Source organism: Pongo abelii, chromosome 6 (genome assembly GCF_028885655.2).
Source record: "Pongo abelii isolate AG06213 chromosome 6, NHGRI_mPonAbe1-v2.0_pri, whole genome shotgun sequence".
In the NCBI taxonomy this organism is placed as follows: Eukaryota; Metazoa; Chordata; class Mammalia; order Primates; family Hominidae; genus Pongo; species Pongo abelii.
Window position 1 is genome coordinate 91,325,717 of NC_071991.2, and position 27,991 is coordinate 91,353,707.

Here is a 27,991-nt window from a genome sequence, read left to right on the forward strand (position 1 = left end):
AATAAAACATTGTATACATCACATGACTGTACAGATACATCTCTAAATGTCAGTTCTCTCTCTATATATATATGTATACACATACACACACACACATATATACATGTTACTTTACACATTATTCCTTCTCTTCCTTGTGTTCCAAATTGATGAATTTTTTTTTAATTGAGTTTTACTGTCTCTCGGGAAGCTTTCCTTCAGTCAGACCCAAAGTTGTTTTCTCTTTTCTATATAAGCTTTTATATATACCAAAGTCATACTCTTTTTACCTTATATTTATACTTATTTAATAATGACCTGATTCTGTGATTTACAGTTAACTGGAGTTTCTGATGAATTTGTGTTATAGTGGGGCAATGGCTGAAAGCTTAGGCATGCTTTTTTATTTCTGATTTTAGTTTGTATAGTCATAGCATACAAAACACATTTCAAGAACTTGTTTGGAAAAGTCATGGAACCTGATCCCAGAATGTGTGACTAAAGGATGATATCTCACTGAATTTTCTGAAACAATAGAAGTGTCTGAAAAGACTAAGATCAATATGATTAATATGCTTTGGACTCTTACTAGAATCTTGGATTTTGGGTTTTAATTTCTGTTACACAAAATAAATTTAAAAATGTTTTAAAGAGTGATCTTGTCTTGACAACTTAGCTCAATCCAATAGACAGATGAAGCAATATAATATTCTCACTAAAACTTTTTAAATGCATACTCAATTTTCACACTAGGTATGTGCAACTCACTTTTTTTGTATAGACTCATGTTGTCTACCTCTTTTTTTTAAACTTCATCAATATACATGATAGCTTGTGAATACTTAATCATAACAAGAGTACCAGTTTTAAAAATTTATTTGTAAATGAAAATAACCATCTCAAATGTTAACAAGATTTTAGGTGTGACTTTACACACCAGAGAGTGAATTCTTTATGTATTTTTGAAGTTATATATATATTAACTTTATCCTTGACATATTTTAAAATTCAAAATTCATTGTTTTGACCACACTATCTTTGGTCTTGTCTCTTCATATATTTATATAGTTCCCCATCATAATTGAATTCATTGTTATTTTTCTTCCCAAGCAGATCGGCCAATTATAAAAGTAGCCAGATTTTTCTGTCTGAAAAATGACCTGCATGATGAAAGAGTGTAAGACAAACTATTTATAATTTGGAAATGGAAGTTAATACAAATTAAGAAATTATAGTAGTAGATTTTGAAATTGACTTCTATCACCTGTAAAGTAGCTATTCAAAAGCACTTATACTGGATGTACAGACGGGTGAATAACATTTCCCTTTCTTTGGCTTGATTCACATTTCACAGAGCTGTGGGGATTGTTGACTTAGACTTCACTATGATGAGGTTTGGCAGAGAGCATTCATTGTTCGGGTTTTCAAAAGGGCAAGTTTTTGGCCAGAATAACTTGCAAAGAGAAGGAATGCTATGCTTACACATGTGTACTCAATAAACCTTCAGAGAGCCTGGGCTAAGATATTACAGGATTCCTCACCCTATCCCAGGCCCATTCTCTGGATGTTGATTGTTTAGAAGCCTTCTTTTGTTGTGTCACTATCACGTGTCTTTTCATATTTCAGGAAATAGTACTTTGATTCATATTTCAGAATTTAATAGTGTACAGTGAATAGTCATTTCATATACTGTGCACTTTCACTCAAGTTATTAAAAATCACAATCGCATTCAGGCCTACTTTCCCCTACTATTTAGCAGTACAAAACCATCATCTCCATGTCAACGAACAATCATTCTTTTGTATAATTGCAACCCTTTACTACATTCAATAATCGTACATGAAGATTTTTAGTTTTCCTTTACTAACTGGGTACAGTGTTGAAGTATATGTGTGCTTTAAGTTGATAGTGTATTAGGATGAGAAAAATCTACTGTAAATTTCCTAAATTGATAAGCAGAGAAAACCAGCATTAGCCATGTAGACCAGGCATATGGGTCTACAGTTTTGCTGTGCTCTTTCCCTAAGGGGCTCTGGCTATGATTTTCCCTTTCAACTGGAATAATTTTATATATTTTATTGCTACCAACTCTCCCAGCCATCAACCGATGCCTCTACTCCCTACCCCACAGACACCCACTTAATCTTACCTGGAAAAGATTTTTTCATTCAAAATCTATCCACTTGTTTGTAAGATCTCTTTCAGTCCCCAGTAGCTCTTGCCCTCTCCTCTACTTCTAGAGCCACAAGATTATTTCTCAAGGATACAAACCAAATGGTTGTTACCTAGGTATCTTTTTTCCATATTCTTATAGCATATTACCAAGTCTTGCACAAAATAAGTGCACAGTTTCTAATACTTGATTGAAATTAATCCATTCAGAATCTAATGCATCTGTTTGTTTGTCTTATGACAACTTGGGCTATGGATCTTATCACAAAGCTTATGTCACTCCTATATTTCCCATATATTTATATTGCTTTTGAAGCCCTCCTAACTCCAGCTCCCCTTTTGTCTTTTCTTTAATGAGTATTTATTGTGCACCTGCTACATGCCAGGCATTATAACAGTCACTGATGAAACACAGATGAAAACACATGGCTGGTGCCCTGAAGTAGACAATTTTAAAAGAATTCTTTATCACCATGGGTTAAATCACATATCCTTATGGTATCAAACACAAATCAACAAAAGGACCTATTTGTAGTCTTGGTCTTTTTTCTCTACAGCCTATGCTTAATTACATCACCTTCTTCCTCACCTGCTTTTATCTATGTGGAGGTTATGTTCAGAGTATTATCTCCATCCTTTCTTTCTTGGGTCCCAGCTATTTCAGCACACCAGGAGCCCTGGCTCGACACCTGAGATTAGTGCTGATTACTCAATATTTCAGTTATAAAGGCAGTCACTCACTTTAGTAGCTAAAAGTGTCAGAGTCCTTGATTAGTTTAATTTTCAATGGGGGCTTTAAAGTATGGAAATGAATGTGGTGCAGTGGCTAAGACTATGACCTGCGAAAGCAGACATCCTGGGTCCAGATACTAGCTCTGTCAGCTCTTAGTTGTGTGATTCAGGCAAGTTACTTTCTACATCTCAGTATCCCATTTTTAATTGGAGTTCATGAAAACACTAACCTCACAGAGTTATCATGAGGAATACATGGGTTAATACAGGGAAACCAAATACTACATGGCATATTACAATAGCTGTATGTTACTTTTTCTTTTTCTTACACAGACTATGCATATTACAATAGATCGAATTGCCACTCCATTCGCCTGCTTTTATATCTTTTATCTGCTGAGTTTCATCCATTTCATTCAAAGAACAGCCGCTTAGTGGCCTACTTCAGGTATATACTTTCATAAGAGAATGGTGTTTTAGAATTGAGTATCCCATCTGTTTTGGTGCAGAAGTGTGTTTAAAGGGATAATTTTGGGGCACAGTGCAATAGATCATGCTACGGTGATGTGAGGAAGAAGCCAGGACAGGTAAACCCTTAATACTAGTTGCCACAGAAGAATCAGCCAGTTATAGAAGCTGATCAGCAAGTAGTAAAAGCCTTAAGCACCCTCATCTGAATTCCCAGACTTATTTCCTAGCATCTTTCTGTTCACTTTTAAACTATCTACTACTGGATTCATAACATTACATTTTTTTTGCTCCAGTTATCCACCCTCAAATGTTCAATGTATATTTGTTCAATTCTCTCCCTTTTCTCTCTCTCTCTCTCTTTCACCCAATGCATAGTTATTTACTTAGCCTTCCAAGTTGGGTCTGCTCTCATTCCCATCTCCTTGCCCACAGTTTACTTCCACTGTGTGATTACAACCTTGTTTCTTTTATGCCTTGTTCCTTATGCCTTTTCTAACCAGGTATTGCTCTTGGGATCTTTTGTTAAATGCTCTCACTATTCTGCTGTTTCAGAATATTCTATTTTAGTCTCCCTCATAAGAAAGTGAGGGGAAACAAAATGACCTAATTCACCATCCACTCACTCAAGGATCTGGAACTCAGCCCAGAAACATTCTCCATAGTGCAGTCTTATGCCCAGAGACAGGATCATTTGTAGACCACACACCAGTGCTCAACTTGCTCTACTTGAGCTGTCTAGTTACTAAGAGAGCCCAGAATGCTTGCTTCCTAAATTTGGGCTTCAGAGGACCATGTAGGAATCTGCAGTACAGCACTTGTGCAATCAAGTTGCCTAACAGAAGCTAAGCACTCATCCCTCAAGAAGCAAGTTTAGGGAGAACCCAGAGATAAATGAGTAACTTCTGCATCTGTAGGGAATCTAATGTGCAAAGTACATCTTTGTTCCATGCTGCTTTATCTGCTTGGCTGTTCCTTAGAATACAGTTTAATAGAAACAGCAAAGTATGTTAATCAATATGTTTTCCAGCAATTGAACTTAAAGGTCACTTCAGCTTCTGAGCAAGTTGAAGTGAAACTGAATAATGTTCTGATTATTTTATGAGAAAATACTTGTTGAATGCTTTTCTTGGTATGGTTTCAAATTAGTCTATTCCCATAATTGTCTCTTTTACTTTTGGGTCCTCATCAACATATCAGATTTTAATAATAATTTACAAAACCCTATCTACAGAAAGTGAAATGTTTTAGAGATAGGATAGATAAGAAGTACTCTAAATATTTTCTAAGTAATCACAAATAATTATTTAGTGATGTCTAAATAATCACTCTACAATGTTCACCTTGGGAATATTAAATATTGCCCTATGTTTGCAGATAAATTGGTGTAAAATGTTTCTTGTACTCTTTCTAGTGCAGAGGGAAAAGAAGCCTTTACTCATATATATGTGTGTCTATAGATATATGTGTGTGTCTCTCTATATATATATTATAAACATACACACACACACACACACACACGCACACACACTGCTTTAGCATGTGTCATTTTCTATTCCCTGAGTCCTTAAGGATAATTTTGTTAGAGCAAATCAAGAGAAGGAAACAATTTTAAAGACTAAAACTGAGTCAATTCAATTCAAAGTTCATTTTTGTTTTATTTTTCCTTTTCTATATATAAATTCACTCATTCCTTATGTACTTTTATTTATTACTTTAGTGAATACATATTATAAATATGCTGGCTTGATTCTCTGTGAGATTTTTAGTAAATGAGACAAACAATATTAATTTTTAATTATTTCGTGGGTGACATAAAAAGTGTCCTTTTTCAAATTATTACCTTTAGGTGTTATTCAAGGGACCTGCCTATCAAACAGTGGGTTTTCTGAGTAGTTCCGGGTCACTAAAAAAAGGTTGATCTTGATCAAGGTAATAGTGGTTGTTCCAGGTCCATAGCCCAGGAATGAACACAGGTAGGGAAGATGGACCAATCCTAGGACTATCATGTGGTTTCTTATTTTGAGGCCCCCATAATTCCCCAGTTTCCCCTGACTGTTCCCTTTCTAGCTCCATCATGGTTGCTTTCTCCTCCTCTCACTACATTCTCTTTGTCCATGGTTCTGTTCTTTTTCTCTCTATAGACTTTGTTCACTGACCCATTCACTTTGCTCATTCCAGTTATTATTTAAATGGGAAATACACATAAATTATTAACTCTAACCTCTCAGCCTTGATGCTTTTCCAGTAGGCCCTCGTCTACAGCAATGGATCATCCACTTAAGGGTTTACATTCTTATGATTTCACTACATGCCGTCTCCTACTGGTTTTGACTTTGTATGCACAAGTGTGTACACTGTATTTTGGTGGAAAGGTAGCTCACTTTTGAGTCACAATCACAATTATTCTATTAATTATTTGAGAAAATTGGAGTTATTTAACTGTATCAGCCTTAGTATACTTATATATTGAGATAGAGGTAAATGACAATTTTGCATCCAAAATGCAATGAGTTTTAAAGAGAGTGTATAAAGAAATAATCTATTCTGGTGCCTGACACCATTGTTATTTTAAAAGTAAACACTAGTGTTTTGATGTCTTCTCACCAGTATACATTAAGCATGTTCTATTGGTTGCAGAAACTTGAAATGCTAGGACTTGGAATTCGAATTTTATTCCATAGTTGATAGGGAACCACTGAATATTTTTTAACAATGAAATAACCCAAGAATTAGTGTCTTGGGAAGATAAACCTATGAATAATTTTCAAGGAGATTAATTAACGCTTTCACATATGTGATATGGGCTAGACTATTGCAGTGGTAATGAGGATATAAAAGAAGGATACCAGAGAAATTATAAGAAATAATTTATTAGACTATTATGTCAGACTTTAACTGCCTGATATTCATATGGTTTTTGATTTTGCCCTATTCTATATTCAAATCATTCTGCCTGACATAGAACTTTTTATATACCTCTCAGGACCTAGATTCCCTGAGATTCAAACCTTAGTATTGATATTACACTTTTTGAAATGATTGTTGTATTGTTCCCAAAATTCACAATGGAGCAAGAAATATCTTTCCACATATATACAAGTCTGAAGTCAGACTGGATTCTAGCAGTATATGGAATACCTCATGATGTTTTTCCTGCTAAAGGAAGATGACTGTTTCAGACTACTAAAATAATGAGATACAGAAAATAGGTTTGTACAGGCAGCAACTTTCAAACATATATCATAGAACTAGAAATAGAAACCAATGGTAATCTTACTAATATTTATTTTGTGAAATAAAGTAGTGAATACTTATTTTGTTATCATGTATGTTTAATATTTAGGGCCCAGTATTGCTCATGCTGTTCATCATGAATGGAATTCCTTCTTTCTCTCGCTCTTTTTTTTTAAATCTTTTGCTATTCTATTGTTTAAAAACCAAATCACATCTCACCTTCTCTGTCCATCAGAATACCAAACCAGATCACATATATACTGAACTTATTTTTATTTTCACATTCACAAACACACATTCACACATCAAAATAAATAATTTAAATTTAAAACTATTTTATATGGACACTTTGTCTCACTAGCAATCTATCAGTTCTTCAGAACTGATAGTTCCACCTTTCATATTCATTCTGTGTGATACCTAGCATAGTGATCAATAGTTGATTTGTAATTGCAAATGAAAAAAAGTAAGTAGAGTTTTGAGAAAAGAATCTAAAATCCTGAGTTGTATGTAGCATCAGGAAAATATTTTTGTTTAAATAAATAATGAAATAGATACCACAGCTCTTCTTTTCCAATTTTTGTTAGAATCAGAAAGACTTAAAATGATTATCCTTTTCTCAATCGAAGATATCCAAAATCAGTCTCTTAGGTGGCAGTATTGATTTAATTTAAAACATGTGTTAGATGGGAAGATGGACATTTTAACCTCCGTAACATTAATTTGATAAACTATGAAAATGTTCTAAGTACTCTATTTTGCCTCCTTACTATCAGCCCATTTCTCTTTAGGTTGTCTTCATTCAAAAGAATGTTAGGAGCAAAATATACTGTGTGAAAGTAGCAGACAACCTGTTAGTGTTCAGAAAACAGTGTCTCTAAAGTTCAATTTTATTCTAAATATATTAAATTAGTGCATATTTACTAAATAATTTTTGAATTTCTCCAACAAGCTGCATTTTGTTAAAATTTGTTTAACAGAACTAGTGTCTGAAGGTTTTTCTTTGTTTGTTTCTTTGTTTTGTTTAATTTCAGTCTTGGCCATAATTGGAGTATAACCCTGACAAACTGTCGGTTTCAGAATATTTATTTGAAAATCCTTCTAATTAATAAGCTAATGATAAAATAAACTTTTTCTAATGTATCTCATGGACTCATAGTATAATAAAATAATGATAAAATATTTTTTATCTAATTTATCTCATGAAGTCATAGTATTTCAGAATAAAAAAGCAAACTGAGATATTGTCTAAATTTCTTAATTTTACATGGACGACTGAGCACAAGCTGGTTTGAATTCCTTCCCCTGCCCCAACACTTTACTGCCCTCCTTCTTTCTCTCTCTCTCTTTCTTTCTTTCTTTCTCACCTTTCCTTCCTTAAACATGAATATATATATATATACACACACACACACGTATATATGTATGTAATTTAAGATAAGTGCTAAGTGTTCAGAGGAGAATAGCTCTATAGCTCTGGGCTTGAATAATTCATAATCCAATTCTTAGGTTGGTGCAAAAATAATTAAAATTAAAAATTGCAGAAACCGCAATTACTTTTGCACCAATCTGAGACACTAGTTGTAGTGTGCTCATAGGCACATGACTGAGTTATCACAGAGCTGAGGTTACAACTGAAGCCTCTTCATTCCCACAAGAGTAAACTTTTTGCTTCTTACTGAGGTCGACAACTAAATTAGAAAGAAGCCTGTACTGCCAGAATTATTGACATTTACATCAAAGCATGGTGACAACTAATAGTCACAGAGGTGTTTTAAAATAAGAATTAAAAATAGATCATACATTGATAAAAAGTTAAGTAGTATTTGCTGTTAGATATTGCTTGGAAAACTTGTTCTGACTAGCCTGTAGAAAGGATGAAACTTTCTTGGAACTACTGTCTGACTGCATCCTCTCCCCACCAAGCCACCCAAATATTAAAAAATGGGTTGGCTCTGTAGGTAGAGATGGGCCATTTTCCACATAGCTGTAGTTGTCTTTAAAAAATAATAAGAGCCACAGGTTGATTAATCTATTTCAGCCATTAGACTATGATAAGAAAAGTATAAAATTCTGTCAAACTTTTCAATTATTATATACACTTTAGTCCAAAATATATGCCCTTATCAAAAATATGCATGGGAACAGTATAGAATACCCCTACTAGTGTTTTGTTTATAGCTCTTTGTCTGTGAGAGGTAGACTTATCCAAAGTATTACCATTTTCTATTTGTTATCTGGATGTGAACAAAGAGAAAGATAATGTTTTTACACAATATCATGCTTTGTTGATGTGGTCACCTTTAATAATAGAAACCAAAGAAACATTTCCCAATGTATTCATCATAATTCTATCAGGAAGCAGATGTGCAGTCTTATTTTTCTTTTAAATCATGTACTTATTTATTACATTATATCTTTCAGTTGTAGATATTTTCCTGTAGAGGGAAATTCCATCCTTCCTGGAATAATAATTCCCCAAGTTTTAGATGTATTTTTTTAAACTGGGGATTTGACAATGCAAATACACCCTTATTCTTAAATATATTGGCCTTTTGATTATACCTCTATACAGGTAGACCTTGAATGCTTATAATTCTTCTTGAAGATATTTCATGTATTTATAACAATAAATTAAGATAAATTTATGGGCAAAGTCACATTCTTACTAATCTACCACAAATAGACCTCCAACATTAGTATCAGCTTCACAGTAAGTTATATCATTCAAAGGTGAAAATTTATAACACAACCACCAATCCTTCTAGCTTTCTCATTACTTCCCTGCATTCCCGTTGAAATGCTTTATGTTTCCATGAGAACATCACCACCCTTGACTGTTCTGCATATTTCCAGATACTCTTGGCCTCACTTCTCTATTTAACCAGCCAAGACCTCCAGATGAGGCATTTCAAGCAAAATGTTTCAGCCTATTATAACATTTCATCTCTTGACATTTCAATGTAGTTTTATAGCTCCCTGCATGATGAAATATAATATTGTTTTGGCTTTTTATGATCTTCAGGTGGGTCTCAGTTTACCTGTGTCTAATGAAATATCTGCTGTTTCTCCAGCCACCCTTGCTAATGGATATTTCTCTAAGTCCAACATGTTTGTATTGATTTCAGGACATTGTTTCAGTTAAAGTTTGTTTAATTTGGTAATTTACATTCACATTCACTGTACACCTTCATTTAGATAATAGTTCTGATCAGTTGCTTTGGCTGTAATCCATTATCACCTTCATACAAAACCTCTACCTCATGTTTTCTTATCCACTTTAATGTTCTTCCATCCCTTCAGATACAAAATGTCAAAAATAAAACGGGGCTTTCATTTTTATTTTTTCCCTTACCGACTCACTGAACCTCTTTTCTTTATTTTTATCAGCACCATATGGCTAGTAATTTGCACTTTACACATCAGTCATCTCTAATGCAATACAGAACAGGTCCTGTGAACCTAGTCCCACCTGGGTTCCCATCCCGATTCTGTCACTAACAAGCTTGTAGCCTTAGGCAATTTGCTTTATCTCTCTATGCCTTAGATTCAGCATCTGCAAATGAAGTATTAAGAGTATTTAATAAATTACTGTGTAGATTGAGTTAATATGTGTTCACAACTTAGAATAATGTCTGGCCCTTAGTAATACCTCATAAATGTTAGCTACTATTATTATCACTTTCCTTTGCTCTTTATTTCCAATTACTTCAGCAAGTTTTCTTAAAACTTGCCTCCTTTCCATCGTCACTGCCAACACCATGATTCAAACCTTCATGTTCTTTTGCCTGAACTATTTTATTAGTTTTCTAACTCATATTTCTGTTCTCATTTTATCATAAGCCCTAACCAAGTTAAGATATTGTATTTAAGAACCTTTATCATTGTTAGTAAGACTTTATTTGGTAAGATCAACATCGTGTAGAAAAATACATATAATTTAAGCAAAACTAACAATGACATTAAGTATGACTTGTATATATATAGCATGTTTGAATGTGTATATGTGTGTAGGTATATGAAATATAGTAGTAAATACAGTAAGAACAATATCATTCCAAGCAAATTAGATTCTCATGATTATTAAACCTGTTTATGCCATTAACCGTCTTCTTGGCACTTTCCTGTACTGATTAAAAAATTGATGAAGCGCATTATATACTCAGGTACATATTTATATAATTTTGTTAGGAATAATATATGTCCTTTTAAGGTATATGAACCCATCTGCATTTTCCCTTGCTTCTTGTTTTTAGCATATTTTCTGAATATTTCTGTAAAAGGCTGACCTTTGCAAATACTTTGTAGTGTTTGAGATGCGTGATTGCTTTCTCTACCACACATTTTCTCCATAAAAGGAGACTTACACCACATACTTACTCCTATTTTATATGAGAATAACTGTCAGGAATAGTTGATGTCCTTCTTAGTTTAAAGGGAATTACCTGAATTGGTTTTAAAGAAATATATTGTGAACTTTTTAAAAAATGGTATGCATAGGTACTCAGATATTGAAAAATCACAGGTGATGAAACTATTGTGGGTGAAGCATGATTTTCTCCTGATAAGGTAAACTCAAATAAAGTGACTGGCCTGTTTGGACACCTCTGGTGTCATTCACTCCCTACTACAAGTGATGGCAGAATCCAGTGTAAACACAATACCCTTGTCATGATTGGGTTGTAATCTAACTTTGCAGTTTAGCCCGTGTTTGTCTTAGCCACATGAAACTATTACATCACGTCTTTTCTCATGTCATATCTTATGTGTCTATTGAAACATTATCTATTCACAAACTCTAGCTTTAATGATTTCTCTACTGTGAAATTTTCTTTGATTCTACTACATCTCCCATCCATCTCACTCAAGAAGTTTTTTTTTTTTTACTATTTAATTCATCTTCTATATTTCTTTTTTTTAATTTACATAAAAAGTTGTTTTTTTATTATTATTATACTTTAAGTTTTAGGGTACATGTGCACAATGTGCAAGTTTGTTACATATGTATACATGTGCCATGTTGGTGTGCTGCACCCATTAACTCATCTATCGCAAGGACAAAAAACCAAACACCGTATGTTCTCACTCATAGGTGGGAATTGAACAATGAGAACACATGGACACAGGAAGGGGAACATCACACACCGGGGACTGTTGTGGGGTGGGGGGAGGGGGGAGGGATAGCATTAGGAGATATACCTAATGCTAAATGGCATCTTCTATATTTCTTGCATAGCACTTTCATTCTGCCTAAATTACAGCTCTTTGTGTACATGTTTTATATCTCTAAGTGCCTATTGTTTCCTTGAATAAAAGACCACATTTTATTTACCAGCTACAAATACATGGAGTTGAGTTTTATACAGGCTCTAAGTTCTAAAATCAATATTTAAAGTTGAAATTTCCTACTGTCAACATTATCCAGACAAATTCTAATGTAATATGTAAAATGTATTATACAAAATATGTGTGCCACAAAAGTGGCTGACATTCAGTCTTTCAATAAACTACAACACTGAAAGTTTTCCTCCTGTATTGTGTCAAGTCACTTTCTTCACTTTAGCACCAGATGAAGTAACTGGCTTGTCTTTAGAGGCTGTGCTCTATGAAAAAGTCCATGCATCTTTAAGCATGAAAATCAAATGCAGCTTGCGGAGATGCTCAGACTATGAGAACTTATAATGACTAAGGGAATCTAATTTTCCTTTCCAAAAAATACTTTTTAAAGATTGGCAATTCAAAAATGCTCTCTATCTGCTTAGATTTTAAGAAATTTTGTTACCAAGCTTGTAGGAGTTTAGATAAATAAATATATGTATAGATACATACAGATAGAGAGATAGGTTTGGGTTAAAACAAACAATAACAACTAGTTTAAATAACTAGTTTAAATCTGTGATAGGTGGTAACACTATACAATGATATTATGTAGTGACTCAGTTCAAGTTATTATTCAGTGAAGGCTCCCATGTAGCAACGTTATGAAAAGGACATACTTTGGCTCAAATAGACCTTTATTCAAATCCATGCTCTGCTACTGACTGACTGTAAGACCTGAAGCTCTCACTACACTTCTCTGAGCATCAACTTTATTGCAAACTAATTAGCATTTTGAAAAGTTTTCCAAAAGAGTCTGAAATAAGATGTGTAGAGTTTATTTCATAGTAAACATTCAGAAAAGATTGGTGATTATTACTGTTATTATTGATGTTTCCATTTACAAAATAAAAATTTATAACTCATGGAAATTGAAGCTTTTCTTGTTAGAATGGGAGTCTGTAACTTTACTCAGTTCAAGTTATATTTCAAAGATTGGCAAAAATTACTTTTCCTTACTGTTTCTGAAAAGCATTCAGATATGAAATGCTTGGTTATTTACTTGAATCAGGATTGAAACATTTGGCTGGTTGAAAGCAATTCTGGGAATGAGAATAAGGGAGCCACTTTAAATGATTAAAGCTGGATTTCTGAATTGGGTCTTTCAGAAATAAGGGGCTTCTTTGCCCATTTTCCATGAATTTACATTTTTCATAGTAAATTGTCTTGGATCAGATAAATTTTAAGTAACATCTTTTACTTTATTCATTACTTTAAAAAGTTCATCTTTAAATTACCTAATTATTTCCTACTGTCCTGTTATCCTTTCTGTTGGAGAGTTGATTCTTTTTTTCTTATTTTTCCATCATGCTGATCATTTTTATAGCCTTTTTTTTTCCAGATTCCATTTCTGATCTTTGAAGTATTATAAATCTTTCAAGACTTTGGAAATGAAGATTATATTTTATTGTTCACTCTGGTGACAAGCACTGTATTCTTTGCTTTATAACAATTTTCTTACTGAATTCTCTTGATTTATTTATTATTTTCTCCTTTTTCAAGTGAAGAAACTGAGGTATACAGTAATTAAATAACTTGCCCCAATTTCCTGCTACTAAGCTGTCAAGATAGAATGTGGAACCAGGCAGTTTGATTTTAGAGTTTAAGCTCTTCACTGCTGCACAAGCATTAGCTCACTTTCATGGAGAGGCCACTTTCCAAGTGTCTTTTTTTTCTTTTCTTTGTATTCTGTTTTACTTTCTAATCTTACTGTATATTTTGGATTTACATATACTTCTTTTATATTCTTATTTCACATCCTTGTCTTTCCTTCTCATTAACTCACCTCCTTGGATGTCCTCGGCCTCTAAACCTCTGCCTTATGACATTCAATCGCTGACTCAGTTCCTTTACTTCTGTCTTCCAAGGAGTCTGAACATTTTAAATGTTATTTTCCTTTCAGTCAGTTCCAAGATGATGTTTGCCTCTGCTAAGTGTATTTCCTCTCAGCTACTGGAACCTTCTGTTCTGCAGATTGCTCCTTGGTGCATTTGGGAAGACGTTGCCAAGTTTCTTTTTGTGCATATGCTTGTTTTCAGTTTCTGGAAACTTGTCAGAGCTTCCACTCTTTTTCCACATTCTTCCTCAGGTTTTCCTCACCCTCTCAGTACACCTTTCCCACATTGTTCTTCCTTCCACTTACTGCTCCACTCCACTGCATCTTTAGAGTGTCCTTTTGCTCTAAATGCTGAAACCTACCTGAAATTTCTGGCTTTTTACACTGTGGCATGAGTTGCATTTTAATCAACTATGACATGTCATTCTTAGAAAACAAAGGTCATTCTACGAAAACAAATGGCTATGCATTCTGGAAACTTAGCTAATAACTTTTGTTATTATTAATTTTTACCTGATCTATGTCACCTGCTTCTTTCATTTTTCTTTCATAATAATTGCACTTTTTATGATTCCCAACAAATTCATGATAAGGGTGTGGTTTTATGCAATAATCACTGTTTTGTTAACTCTGTGTTTACTGATGCTGTGACTTAACACATGAATTGCGCAGGACATAAAGGGCAGTGGAAGGATCACTTGTTGGGCAGTTGGAGGATGCAGGTCTTTGCTGTTGTTAGCCCTTCTTTCTACTTAACTTTGGCTGCTCAGAAACCCCTCTGATTCTTGCTTCGTTACTTGTGAAACAGAGGATGAGCAATATCTAGCTCCAAAGCTGAAATTAGGATGAGATTAAAAAAAAAAACACACATGTTTTACAAATTGGGAACAGCTACAAAACAGTTACAGATTATTATTATATTGACTCTCAAAGCACAGAGATGAGTGTTTGTCAGACATGCAAACACATAAAATGAAAACAAATGGACAGTCTGACTAGAGTGAGAATTTCATTTCTTCAGAGTTTTCTGTTGTGCATCAGATGTTTCTTAAAATGCAGGAATCTTCACTTTGAGTTTTAATAAAAAATATATTTGTATGTAGCACTGTGAATATTTAAGTTGTAAGATGGTGGATAACATACCTGTTTTGCTAACTCAAATATCATAATCCAGAAATAATACCTGTGTGAGTAGTTCAGTTTCTTCCTATAATGGGTATTACAGAGTGATTCATAGAAAAAAAACATAGATTGGCCTATATGTACATGCAACAGCATGTGTTATTATGGATAAATAAGTCCCACCTAAGAATTGTTTGCTTCCTTCTCTGAAGAGCCATCTCACTCCTACGTGAATGGTAGTTGCTTTCTTCTCTTCCTGCTTCTTGCAACTCTCCCCGCCTACTCAACCCGCAACCATCCTCAGTTCCAGCCCTGTCTTCTTCGCCCCTCCAGAAGGCATGGGTGCCTGGGTTTTTCATACCCTGCAAAGTTACAGCAGGGGAGGGAGGAAAAATTTTATGATTAAAACATTATAAAATATTTATGATTTATTTCTATATCTATCTATATGTTATTTATATATTTTATATTTACCCCCATTGCTAATTATGTGAGTGATTCATTCACATTTTAATATTTTAAAATATTAATTTGCAAACCAACACAAAGAATCACTGTAAGCCATGTTAAAAGGACCAATTATTCAATTTTATTTACTTCCCTTCTGGAAACTGCTGAATTAATTTACTATTTCAGGTGAAGACAAGTGTAACAACAAAACATGGAAGATAAAGCTAAAATTTTTAGTCCTTTTGAAAATTGAGTTTGAATTATTATTAATTTTCTGATATTTCCTTATTTTATGTTGATTGTGTTGTCTTCCAGAATCATGGTCACCCTCTGTGTGGTCAAGTTGCCTGTATTTTATTTACATTGTCTGACTGATGTTATCCATTCCCCTCCTCCATACATGCAAGTAGTCATTGCTTGCATTTTTATACTTCACTTCCTAATTTTAGGGTTGACTTCTTTTCTGCTTCATTGCAATTATTCTTCATAAACCTCTTCTCCTAGTACCAAATTAAATAATACTTTTTTCCCCCAGAGTTTTGATATCTTTTGCTGGTTTGCAGAGAGATACTTTGCCCATCAACTTGTTGTGCATCCAAGTTGAGCTTCTTTAGTGCTTTAATCTTCCATCAGAAATCATCTTTCTTTGTATCTTAATCGTTTTTCCATCATGTCTCTGAACTCCTTCCAGCTTCCCTGCACCTTTTGGATAATGAGATGCCTGGGTCTGAACACCAGGTGCAGTCCCACCAGTCCTGTTTAGGAGGGTCCCATTACCTCCTGTGCTGCTATGATGTTTTCTTGTTCCCCAAGGTTCTCATTAGAATGATGATGCCTGTTTCTACAGGCAGAGAGTCAGGCAAACCGCATCGCCCCCATTCGCCTACAGCTGTTTTCTGGCTAATTCCTTTTCCATCGTGGAAATCTCAGTTTCAATTTCTCTCTCTCTTTCACTATGACTCTGTCTCTCTTGTTCTTTATAGTATTTATTTTACTCATTCTGCCTGACTCAGATCTTATTCATGTGTTTATTGACCTCTTTATTTTTTTTTCTGTGTCTTCATCAGACCCATTATCTTCCCAGTCCTATACTTTCATGCTGGTGTTGATAGTAATCTCTGTCATCTGACTGCATGTTCATCCATCTCTTAACCATATCAATTTTGTTCACACTTCAATGGTAAAAAAATACACTTATTTCTTTATATTTATATAATGGCTTACCTTTTTGTTTTGTATCAGATCAGTAAGTAGCTTGACATTATCCTGTTAGGCTTGAAAACTCAATTTTATCAAAGATGAGTTGAGATATATATTATTTTCAATATTACTGTTTGCAGTTCAATAAAATAACAGTTCAGTTTTTATCCACAAATGATATAGTTTGTGGAGAGATGTGATAGATATGATATCTCTGGAGTAGTTACTGTAGAACTTATGGCTTGTGTTTCTTGAACACTAGTTGGTCATTCTCTCTTCCTTCACTTCCTTCTTTCCTATCTTTCTTGCTTCCTTCCTCCAGTCATATAATGGTTACTGAAATCCTACTATCTGCAGGACAGTGTGAAGGAAAGAATATGTACTGGTATTAGATGTCAAAGTGAATAGCTCTGCAGCTACATCAAATTATTTACATTCTGTCACTGTGTTCTCACCCATAACTGGAGTGGAGTTCAGCACTATGATGATTAAGTGAGAATAAGACATCATTTTATTCACAGATTAGAAGCCTAGTTAGAGATAAAGCCATAATACATTTTCGGATAATATTGAGAAGAACCTTGACCACTTGAAAAGTTTGTCTTTCTGGTTTATAAAACAACACATGGCTCCCCATTGCCTACCAAATCAATTGCATCAAAACAGCTTCAGAGTACACATGTGGTTTGTATATGACCAGAGGACGGAAGTGACAGAAGATGGAAAATAATGTAATGGTTCATGAATTAGGTAATAAAGACAGATGAGGACTAGAGTTAGAGGAAAATTTGAGTCTGGCACTTTAGATTTGGGAACCAATTTTAAAGTCAATGACTGTTAAAAAGGGGTAGATTCTGTCCTACCACCTGGAGTGTTTTCATGATTAATCCAGATTCCTTATCACCCCTCTTTGACTTGCTGCAATGAAAAATTTGAAGATGATGGCCTGGAAACTGCAATTTAACACCTTCCTCTACCCTTACTGACAGTGGATTTATGTGTTTATACTAGGTTACAAATTTTTAGCTGAAAGTGCAGCCAGTCATTGTCAAAATAAGAGAATATCAGGGTCTAAGATAAGTACGAGGAAAAAACAGACGAAGTGGGTTAAGGAACTAAAGGTGTTGGGTCCCATCAGTAGCTGAGGTGATGGTAAAGAGAGTGATGTGGATAACAAAGCAGGTAGACACAATAGACACAGTCAGTGAGAAGGGGAGAAATGAGTCACAATGAGGAATTTGTGGAAAGGGCCAGAAATTCTGAGTTTCTGATCTTAGTGGAACAGAAAAAATTCTGATGATATATTGGGCGAAATTCACCCCTGATATTTCATGTAGGTTCTTTTCTATTTTTCCTAAGTGTTGGCTGGTCTGAGAAATAAAGGGACAGAGTACAAAAGACAGAAATTTTAAAGCTGGGTGTCCGGGGGAGACATCACATGTTGGCAGGTTCCGTGATGCCCCCCAAGCCACAAAACCAGCAAGTTTTTATTAGTGATTTTCAAAAGGGGAGGGAGTGTACGAATGGGGTGTGGGTCACAGAGATCACATGCTTCACAAGGTAATAAGATATCACAAGGCAAATGGAGTCAGGGCGAGATCACACGACCACAGGACCAGGGCAAAATTAAAATTGCTAATGAAGTTTTGGGCAGGCATCGTCATTGATAACATCTTATCAGGAAACAGAGTTTGAGAGCAGACAACTGGTCTGACCAAAATTTATTAGGCGGGAATTTCCTCATCCTAATAAGCCTAGGAGCGCTACGGGAGACCGGGGCTTATTTCATCCCACAGCTATGACCATAAAAGACAGCCACCCCCAAAGCGGCCATTTTAGAAGCCTCCCCTTAGGGATGCATTCTCTTTCTCAGGGATGTTCCTTGCTGAGAAAAAGAATTCAGAGATATTTCTCCTATTTGCTTTTGAAAGAAGAGAAATATGGCTCTGTTCCGCCCAGCTCACCAGAAGAGTTTGAGGTTATCTCTCTTGTTCCCTGAACATTGCTGTTATCCTGTTCCTTTTTCAAGGTGCTCAGATTTCATATTGTTCAAACACACATGCTTTACAAACAATTTGTGCAGTTAACGCAATCATCACAGGGTCCTGAGGCGACATACATCCTCCTCAGCTTGCGAAGATGATGAGATTAAGAGATTAAAGTAAAGATAGGCATAGAAAATCACAAGGGTATTGATTGGGGAAGTGATAAGTGTCCATGAAATCTTCACAATTTATGTTCAGAGATTGCAGTAAAGACAGGTGTAAGAAATTATAAAAGTATTAATTTGGAGAACTAATAAATGTCCATGAAATCTTCACAATTTATGTTCTTCTGCCATGACCTCAGCTGGTCCCTCCGTTCGGGGTCCCTGACTTCCTGCGACAATGATACAAATCCGTGTGCTTTGGGCAATTGAAATGAAAACGTGAAGACTGTTGGGTGTTGTTGAGGAGAGGAGCTACATCTCTGCCCAGCAGAGCCTTTGTTGGCTTGTTTTGTTTTGCTTTGTTCTCCCCAAACAATGTTGATGTATGTACAGCATAAATTGATGCAATTTATTTACTTATAAGCCTTGTGTAAAATACAAGTAACGAGAGAAATATAAGATCATATTGGGACGTGGTGCAAAAAACTCAGACATCAGAGTAATATAGTGAGCACATTTTAGGCAGTATACATAAAGTGTAGGCAAGTGTCAAACTGTGAAGAAAAGGCAAATAAAATGTACAATGGGGAGCTGGTTAAGCATACCAAATTGTCAACTTATAAAAGCATCTTTCCAGGAATTTAGTCTCACTTGGAGAAACAAAAATCTTTTGGTTAATATTTTGAATATAACCAGAATCTTTCATACATGTTATTTTTATTATACTATGCTAATATTTTAACATTGATATCAAAACTGTTACCATATTTGATACTGTTAACATAATTTATTTATTAACTGCCACATTTTTAGTATTTCTTTATCCATCTAAGCAAATAAGGATGAAATTTTATTATTATAAAAACAAGAAATAGAATAAAACCCTAGGTCTATTTTTTTTAATCAGACTAAAAATGTAGGCTTGTGCCAGAAACAATGAGACATTCTATATTTCAAAGTGCCATTTATTCCTGAAGCACATCAGCCTCTGCACAGTGACCTTCTTTATCTTTATAAAGAGTAGAGTAAACCATTATGCAAACACACTTCCATTTGGGCACTATAGTGCCAAGTGTTAATGGCATCATTATTCCAAACAAAGCATGTTTAGAAGCATTACTTTTTGGGTTATTTTTCTTGTGGGGATTTCCATAAAGTATCTGTAGGCTATAAGATATTTGCATGATATGACTATTTTCTTCATACTGTCTGTTATGCTAATGGTATTTTGTGGTGTTTTTGGTAAACAGGTTGATTTACTTCATAAAGAGCCTGTTAAAAAGATTACTTTTTAATCTGTGTCAGCTCTCTTTCTTTGTGTGTCCTCTGTACTTCATGAATATAAATGGCCTATAGGTGATGACTTGGGTGGAAAATGTAAGCAACTCATAAGGGGATGAAATTTGCTCATAAATTAGTAAAAATTCTTAAAATTTTTCAATACCAAATTAAAATGTAGTTAAAACCATAGATCTTAAAGAGATATTATTTTTCTTAAATGTGATTTTTATAACTTTACACTCTGGAAAATTCAATTATTCCTTTAAGTTGGAACAATCAAGCTCTAGAATTCTAGGCAATACATTGAAATTGGAGATTGCTTTATTATCTTAAGAATCATTTGTGGACAGGCGTGGTGGCTCACACCTGTAATCCCAGCACTTTGGAAGGCTGAAGCGGTGGATCACGAGTTCAGGAGATAGAGACTATCCTAGCCAATGTGGTGAAACCCTGTCTCTACTAAAAATACAAAAGTTAGCTAGGTGTGTTGGCACGTGCTTGTAGTCCCAGCTACTCAGGAGGCTGAGGCCAGAGAATCGCTTGAACTCGGGAGGTGGAGGTTGCAGTCAGCAGAGATCTTGCCACTGCACCCTAGCCTGGGTGACAGAGCCAGACTTCATCTCAAAAAAAAAAAAAAAAAAAAAAATCAGTTATATTGCAGCATAATGCAAGATAAATTAAAACATTATTTTGTCTACATTTCTAAGCTAATATGTATATATGTAACAAATAGGTGAAAAAACTAACAATTATCAGAAGAAAAATAAAAATAATTAATAATTGGATAAGCCAGTGCACATTTGGAATTAAAAGCACATCAGCTAAAATAAAGGGAATTGTGTAAGTGTGACATAAGTCATATTGTTCATTCATATTTTCAAGAGCTCAGCATTTAATTGTTGTTGACTGGGGTGCCACAACTTCATGAGATGTCAAGGGCTCATTACTTGTTGCTCTATGATAAATGCAAAGATTATCTCTGGCAATATTAAATGTTTTATAATTTGTATTCTGTTGAAGAGCTAACCCTCATTAGAAGTAAATATATAACTAAAATAAAACATGAATATATGTACGTATGACATCTCTAAAAGGTAAATAAGCTATTGTTTATTTTATATTTTTGAACTAATAGGTTTGTTTTATAGTACCTAAATGTATAAGTGAATCATTTGCAAAATGTCTTTAATTAACACCATCTATTGGGCCTGTTCCCTGATTTGTCTATTATTTAAGATTTGTGTACTTTTGCATGTTACACCCCTGTTGGAAATACATTAAGTTTCAGTATGACTAAATGTTATAAGGGGTTTAATATGTACCTGTGGAAAACAAAATAACTAATGGACCCATCAGGGAGATTAAAACTAAGATGATAGCCTCATAAGCACTAAACTCTAATGAATAAGTAACTAGTGTCCAAGAGATGTAGTGCACAGTAAGACATCTATTTAGTTATATATTTTTATCTCTTAGCAATATATATATTTAAGTTACAAGAGAAAATACAAAATTTTTATTCTGGTAGAGTGTTTAGGGGTAACATATATGGATATCATTGTCCTGCTTTGAAAAACATTTTTTAAGTCAGATGGATTGGCAGGAATGCATAGTGTGATAATAAAGCAAATGTCAAAAAAAAAAAAGAGTGTAGAATCTAGGTGTGGGTATACAGATGCTTTCTATATACTTCAACTTTTCTGTATGTGTGAAATTTTTTATAAGATGTTTGAAAAAACTTTGCAATGCAAGATGATTACATTATTTTTAAAGCAATCAATTTGAAAAACTGTGGAGATGACAGTAATAACATGACACAATTCTTTATATGTAGAAAGACAAGTTATGCTTTATCTTTAAATGAATACCTTTAAAAATAATGACATCTGAGCTTAGCTAAATTCTTTTCAGACTTATGCATTTTTTTTGTAAAAAGGTTTTACTCTTTTCTCTTTAGATTACGTGTTCAAACCTAATTATCTTTTATGGTTGTCTATTATTTAGGACCAACCTAGACTTATCACCTTGTGTTGTATTTTAGTCAATGCACTTATTCAGTTTTATGGTTCTCTCTGGTACATTTACAAAGTGCACTTTATACTGCACTTCTAGTTTCCTATAAACAAGGAAACAATCTGTTCTACTGTATTTCAAATCACTGCCATCCTGACCATTACTTCATTTGCAATAAAAGTCACAAACTGTGCAAGTGCGTTTCATACATGTTCATTTCCAAGGTGTTAATAAGTAAATGTCTGGTCAGCCTTTGTACAGAGAAAGAGAAAGTAACAGACACCCCCCACCCCCCTACCCCACAACATGGTAGGATTTATGTGAGGCTTGATGGGATACCATGAGTATGATTCGCTGCCCATTTCCCTGAGGCTCCCTTCCATGGGAACATCCATGTTTGTTCCATCTTTCTAAAAAATAAAATAAGATTTCTATTGAAAGGTAAATGTTGTCAACCACTAAGAGTTATTAATAACTGAGCTTTGATGAATGTATGTCCTAGCCAGCCCTGAGAAAACTGGGCTTGGGGAGAGTTTGGAACTTGGGAATTCTCTGTAGTGTCCTTAGTTTAGCAGGCACAGGAAATATGATGGCTTGGAGGTTAAGCAAGCAGAAGCAAGCAGTAAGGCACTGTAAGCAGTAAGGAGCAGATAAGGGTTTCTGTGATGGTTGATTTTTTGTCCACTTGACTGGGCCATGGGGTGCCCAGACATTTGGGCAAATATTCTGGATTTGTCTGAGATGGCATTTTTGGATAAGATCAACATGTGAATTGGTAGATTGCCGTCTCTCATGTTGGTGGGTCTCATCCAATCAGTTGAAGACCTAATAGAACAAAAAGCTTGACATTCCCACAAGTGGGAGGGAATTTCCTCTTGCCTGACTGCCTTGAGCTGGGATATTTATTTTTCTGCCTTTGGACTTGAACTGAAACATCTGCCCTTCCAGGTCCTGGAACCTGAAGGTGTTTGGACTGGAACTACAGTATTATCTCTCCTGTTTTTCAGGTCTTTACACTTGGACTAGAACTATAACATCTGCCATCCTGGTTGCCAGGCTTTTGAACATACACTGTTGGTTCTCCTGGATCTTCACCTTGCCAACTGCAGATCTTGTGACTCGTCAGGCTCAATAATTATGTGAGCCAATCTCTTAAATAAACCTCCATAGATAGATAGATAGATAGATAGATAGATGCATGTATTCTCCTATTTGTTCTGTGTCTCTGAATAATTCTAATACACTGTCCTTGAGCTGATGTGATTGGAGAGGAAGCACTCTACATGACAGTTTGTTAAGGCAAACTTTGGATAATCTATGTCCATACTACATACAATGTTATTTCTAGACATGATCACTCCAAGATGTTGGAATTCAAATAATGATTGGGTCTCTGCTGCATCATCTTAATGACTCTTGAAACAAAAATTGTGTAAAGTAATTGTAATGCTTTCAGTCCTGTTAGTTATATACAGTTGACCCTTTAATAACATGAGTTTAAACTGGGTGGGTTCACTTATATTAGAGGTTATTTTTTCAAACAAACAGATACAGTATTCTCAGGATACAAAACCTGCTTATACCGAAGGCAGTCTTTTTGTATAGTGGGGTTCTGCAGTGAGGATTGTGGGAAATTTTGCACACGTTGGCGTATGGGAATGGCAGAGATCCTGGAACTAATCTTTGGTGTGTATCAAGGGATGAATATACATTATAATATTGCCATTAGGTTAGGAATCATCTGCAAATAGGTTTTTACCGCTCTCAGAATTAGCAGGCATAGCTTTCTTGTGATTGCTTGATTTGAACATGTCACAGTGTCCCAGTTCCTTAGGCTGCTAGACTTGACTTTGACTTCCATCAGTGACTACTTTTGCTTTAGCTCCAGAGCTAAAGATGAACAATTGTAGTAGTCCCTTCTACTATTTTATTTGTTGTATAGAATAACAAAATACACCATGTAAGCACCAAGTAATTTATCAGTTTCTAATCCTAATACATGTTTGTATTTGTTTTCTAAAATATACTCTTTCAATATAAATTATTTTGATGAGATTATTAATCTCTGTTTGAAGACACATTGCTTGTATGTAATCTTGGCAATGGTCTATTATTTTTAGTTATTACTATACAAAAAATCAACATCATATTCTGTTATTGTTGTGTTGTTTCATTGTTTGATAGGCATAATTAATAGCTCTTATTTTTCTTTTACTATAAGATTGTGATTAACATTTAGGCACTTAGCCTGAGATCACTTTCATCCTAGTTAACTTGCCTTCTTCCACAAATCAGACATAGTGTTGTCCTCAGATTATAAACTATTAATTTTAGGGCAAGAACAATGATGTCTTTTGACTACCATATAATTTAATTTGGTGATCAGAGATCAAATTTAATTGTAAATATTGATACCTCTTTTATTTGCTTATGGCCCACAGTGATTCTTTTACATGCATCTTTGGCTTATTCTAACAATCAGTAAGAGGTAATTCAGTCATTACTTATTTACACATTACTATCAGTAAGAGGTAATTCAGTCATTACTTATTTACACATTACAGTAAAATTTGTTTAACAGGTACTTGAAATAATCAAAACCAAAGATTAAGGAACCCTCACTCTGAACAAAGAAATATTGTCCTACAAGTAAGGATAGGTATAAAATAAAACACAAAAACAAAAGAAGGAAGAGATAAATGATTAATAAATCAAAGGCAGACAAAATTGTAAAGTGGTTATGAAATCAATGATTATGAAATTTAAACGATTTTTTTCATATATTCACCCATAGAAGCTATAAGATAATGAACTATTCTATAATTAGAAAATAAAGAAAGCATCTTAAGGTATATAATACAATTTGTAAGAGACGTTCTTTGCAAAAAAGTTTTGTGGACTTTTTCATTATTTTTATCAAAGTAAGGTCAAAAAACTTTTTTTTACGGACAGCCTAACATTTGGAATTTTAAAATAGGAATTTAAAATTTTCTTCTAATATAATAATTTAAGTTTGTCTAGAACTTTCAGGTCAATGCGATGAACTAAACAGAAAATATTACCACAAAAAGCTCCACCAGTACAAGATGCTTTGAGAATATGAAAGAAATAGTACTAAATACACTATAATATACTGAGAATTGCATACCTTGATCACACACACACACACACACACACACATGCATACACACATGCATACACACATCAACTACGATGCTCTATTTTAACCAGTATAGAAATATATATTGCCTAATCCCTAGTTCTGGTTAAGAACTATATTCTTTCTGGAACTGATTTTGAAAATAATCTGCTACTGTTTGTTAAGAGTATCACACTGTTTTTGTTTCCTTTGTTTTAATTTGGGGTTAGGAAAAATTTCCAGAAATCTTCTATACATGTATAAACTTGGAGATGTTTACCTGGTTTATTTTGAAGATGTCCAAAGTGAAGAATGAAAGAAGAAATGAGGACAGACTATACAAGCCCAAATTAAGGAATGAGAAAATGGACCATTTTCTTGGGTTGACAACACTTTCTCTATTCAGTTTTACATAGGGTTTTCGCAGCAATTTTCCTACATAGGTTTACTAGACTTTCAGTCTCAGTAATATCAGATAACATCTCTAATTATATATGTGTGGTGTGTGTTTGTGTCTGTGTGTGTACATTTTTTTTTATCGTAGGTAACAGTGGAGTTTAAAATTTATATTGCTTAGTATTTGAGAAACTTTCAGGTGATATTAAGCTTTTAAATAGGTTAAGCTTTTAATTGAGTTAAATTGCTTTAGAACTTTAGAAACATTGTTTTAAAATATTATTTTGTTTGTCTAACATTTACAATAAAAGGAATTAACAGGAAACACAAAATAACACCATTCACCATTCACCATTCACCACAGAGGGAATTCAACGTAAAGAAAGTCATCTTTGGATCCTTTCCAGTGAGGCTTAATTGTGGCACCACAATAAAGACATTGTTATGCCAGGTCTTACCTACTTCATTACCTTATACATAAACTCAGAGAACCAAAATATAGAAAAGCTGCAATGACTATAATCTTCTGGGTATAAATGTAGCAAAAGCTGGAAGATACTGAAGAGTAAAGGAGATAAAATGAACGTTAAGATGGAAGCAGTCAATTGATTGGTACATGACATACACAAATTCTCCTTCAGGTTTCAGGTTTGATTTGGGAAGTGATTCTATTTACAGGGATATATATATATATATATATATATATATATATATATATATATATATATATATATATATCCCTGTAAATATATGTGTGTGTGTATATATATATAATATATATGTATATATATATTTCTAGGAAAGTATTTAGAACAGAAATATCTTTCCAAGATTTTCAGTTCTTAGTACCGTAACAGCTCAAAATTTTTTTCATCACACCTCTAGGCCAACAAACAAATACCAAGAATTCTGACTATTATAGTTAAGGCCAAATAACTTAATAAGTATTTATGTCTTGACAACATAAAACAAAAAAAAGTTTTACATGTTTTAATTTTAAATTTTAAATATTCTTAAATTACATATGAATTACTTACTAATGGTGAGTGCGTACGTGTTGGGCACTGCACAACTTCTCAAACCTTGGAATCAGATTGAACACTGCGATCCTTAGTACCTGTTCCACAAGGACTTTTGGGGATACTTGCTTTACTGAGAACCCAACTTCACATAGCTATGACCCCTCAAATATAACCCCCTTGAATGTTGAAATTAAGAAATAGCTTGACTAGTAGTTAATACAGTGTCTAATAGTGAGTATTGTTGTGTTTATCTGGAAATTTTAAAATATCTTACAGCATTCCTGATGAGTTCACTGTATTACCCCAGAGTGCCTTGCACATAGTTTTGGAATCACAGTGTTAGACTATTAGATGCTAATGTTAATGGTAGCCCCTGAATCTTAATTGAGAAGTCCAAAAGCCTCTGACATGGTGGGAGTGAATGGAAGCACTGTAAGTCAACCATAAAAGCTCAGTATCCTCTTTAATCTCATTGTTTTCTGATTTTTCTCAGTCCAGTATGGCAAATATTTCCTGGGATTTATAATATCACAAAGTCTGTGACTGAAAATTTGATGTTAGCACTTACAGTGATGATAAATGGGACCATCATCATTGTTTGAGGCAAGTGTTACTCTTGGTTTTTGTTTGTTTGTTTTTGTTTTTTGCTGTTTGTTTGTTTTTTGAGACAGAGTCTTGCTCTGTCATCCAGGCTGGAACGCAGTGATGCGATCTTGACTCACTGCAACCTCTGCCTCCTGGGTTCAAGCAATCCTGTCTCAGCCTCCCAAGTAGCTGAGATTACAGGCACGTGCCACCATGCCTGGCTAACTTTTTGTATTTTTATTTATTTATTTATTTATTCGGAGAGGCAAGGTTTCGCCATGTTGTCCAGGCTGGTCTTGAACTCCTGACATCAGGTGATCCACCTGCCTTGGCCTCCCAAAGTGCTGAGATTACAGGCATGAGCCACCATGTCCGGCCAAGTGTTACTTTTGTATTTTTAAGAAAATAATATTATCAGTGTTTATTATGACATTTTAAATTTTGACAGCATTTTAAGATTTGGTGTTATTTTGTGTTTCCTGTTAATACATTTTATTGTGCAAATGGTTTTACTTTGTGTTTCCTGTTAATTCATTTTATTGTAAATGTTAGAAAAATAAAATATTATTTTTTAAAAGTTTCTAAAGTTCTAAAAAAATTTAACTCAGTTAAAGCTTAACCTATTTAAAAGCTTAATATCACCTGAAAGTTTCTCAAATACTAAACAATATAAATGTTTAAATAGCACTGTTACCCATAACAAAAAAATCTACACACACACACATACATGCACACACACGTATACACACCGCACATATATAATTAGAGACATTATCTGATATTACTGCGACTGATTTAACTAATTTTTTCAAAGTTTCTAACTATATTCAGA

The 27,991-nt window shown here is 34.2% G+C and overlaps 1 protein-coding gene across 2 annotated transcripts in view; it reads left to right on the plus strand.

Moving 5' to 3' along the window:
- SEMA3D (semaphorin 3D) overlaps positions 1 to 27,991 on the plus strand; it is a 192,076-nt gene that overhangs the window by 12,189 nt on the left and 151,896 nt on the right. Inside the window, exon 2 of one of the 2 annotated variants that reach the window (XM_024250396.3) lies at positions 23,025 to 23,156. The exons of the other annotated variant lie outside the window; for it this stretch is intronic. The gene's annotated coding sequence lies outside the window, so the exon portion shown is untranslated. The remainder of the gene's footprint in view (positions 1 to 23,024; positions 23,157 to 27,991) is intronic. 2 annotated transcript variants of the gene reach the window in all.